The sequence below is a fragment of the Armigeres subalbatus genome, chromosome 1, assembly GCF_024139115.2.
Source record: "Armigeres subalbatus isolate Guangzhou_Male chromosome 1, GZ_Asu_2, whole genome shotgun sequence".
Lineage (NCBI taxonomy): Eukaryota > Metazoa > Arthropoda > Insecta > Diptera > Culicidae > Armigeres > Armigeres subalbatus.
This window is the reverse complement of record NC_085139.1, coordinates 307,356,161-307,358,279: the sequence shown is the minus strand read 5'-3', so window position 1 is coordinate 307,358,279 and position 2,119 is coordinate 307,356,161.

Below are 2,119 nucleotides of genomic sequence, written 5' to 3'. Positions count from 1 at the left end.
AATGTGTCTAACATACACATACACAAGAGCAAGTTTACCATAACAACTACAAAATCTAAAAGTTTGCCAGCACACAATACATTGAAAGATATTATACGTGCTTATACACCACCGATTCGTCGAGTGGTGTTAGTGTACATACCTCAAGAGGTGTAAGTTTGATCTGCAATACGTAGCCAAAGGGAACAAGTAAGTCAAAACTGAGCGTCCATATTCAATTGATAGCTAGGGTAAGTGTAAACGTTACGAATAAGTTTTCTGTTGTGTACGTAACATCCATAGAGATTAACACTTACAGGCGCATCTATATTTTGGATTAACAATTTCCGTTTGTATTCTCCCATGCTGAAGTACGATTAGAAGTCAATAAGTACATAGGCACAAACGATTCTACATTAGTTTTATACTGCCTTCTCGGAGACACTTTGAGGAAAAGACAACACGATTGTAAGGTACTTTTTGGACAGACCTTCTCAGTAGTAGTAAACGACAAAGGATATCAAATGTTCTAGAATGTTTATTTTTATGTGTCCGTTGGCTTTTCAACAAGGTCTTCCAAGATTAGATTAAGCCTTCCCAGAGGCTTGCCGAAGAAAATCCTCAACAATTTCAAGTGCCATCACAGAGGCGTTCTCGGAATGCCCGCTCAGAGGCCATTTTGATTTCGATAACATTTTTACACACAGCCTTTTTGGGAGAAGTTAACGAGAAAAAAAATCAAGAAATTGCCATCTCAGAGGCGTCCTAGCAATGCCTTTTTTTAAGTGCCATCACAGAGGCATCCTCGGAGTGCCCACTCAGAGGCCATTTTGATTTCAATAACTTTTTTACACATAGCCTTTTTGGGAAAAGTTTAAGAAAAAAAATCAAGAAATTGCCATCTCAATGGCGTCCTAGCAATGCCTACTCAGAGGCCATTTTGCTTTATATTATTTTTCTCAGAAGTTAACGATGAAGTAAATGTTTTCAACCATTTTCAGTGAGCGCAGGTAGCATTTCAGCAAAGCCTCCGGCAAGACAAAGAAAACGGTTTCAAATGCCAACCCAGAGGCGTCTACACAATGCCCACGCAGAGACACAATGGTTGAAAACGAAAAAAAACATGGACTTTTTTTTTTTTGTCGAATGCGCCGCTGTTTTTGCACCTTCTCGAAGGTAGTCGAACACCATTTTCCTTGTTTTACACGTGAGCGGCAAAAGGAAGAAGAAACAATAAGATCAAAATCTGCACGCTTAAAGATTATTCGTCGCCATTTTGTTTCGGTACCCGGTATTCGATACTATATTTTTTACAATTTCTTTTTTTTAATCATCACCACTTTAAAACTCGGAATTTAGTTTCAGATTCCTGAAGATTATACTTACTTCACGGGAGCGCGTTTTGCGCCATTGTCGTATCCACTGCTCATTTTTAGCTTTTGCTGAGCCGAACCGGAACGCTGTTCTCGAGTAGAACGAATTACGTCTGCTCGGTAACACGTGTGTCGAAAAACTGACTAAAATGTTCTTTGCGCTCTCTAAAATACCATCGAGTATATTCCTCTCACGTTCTCTCTTTTTCGCATACGTGCTTCATTCCGTGTCGGGTATATACAAACACAACCAACTCAATTGCACCGTCTTCTTTTGCTCAGTTCGGCGAACAAAGCTTTCTTTTGCTGTAGCTCCTCATGATATTCATACACTCACACAAATCACTCGGACAATTCGCTTTACTGACTCACATACTGAAATTAGCCATATTTTTAACGATAGTTCAGAAGAACTTCTCTCCTGACAAGCTTACATTAGCATCGATCTGAATGCTGCATATGCTTAATTTGAGAGCGTGATCGAGCCTTACTGGCACTGGAACGAACTAACTGTTATGATTCATTTTGCTTTTATTTATTCCTAATGCCTGCTATATTCTCTACATATGGGTCCTGGAAATTGTAACAGAATCGTTTTATAAAACCTAACATGTTGTTGGATTTGCTTACAATTAAGTTATAATGATCGATGAAAGTTAGTTTTGAATCCAATATTACTCCCAAATCTCTTACTCTATTGCTTCTTACTACGTTCTGATCATCAAAACTAATATTTGCGCTGAGTATGTTTCGTTTTCTGCTGAAGG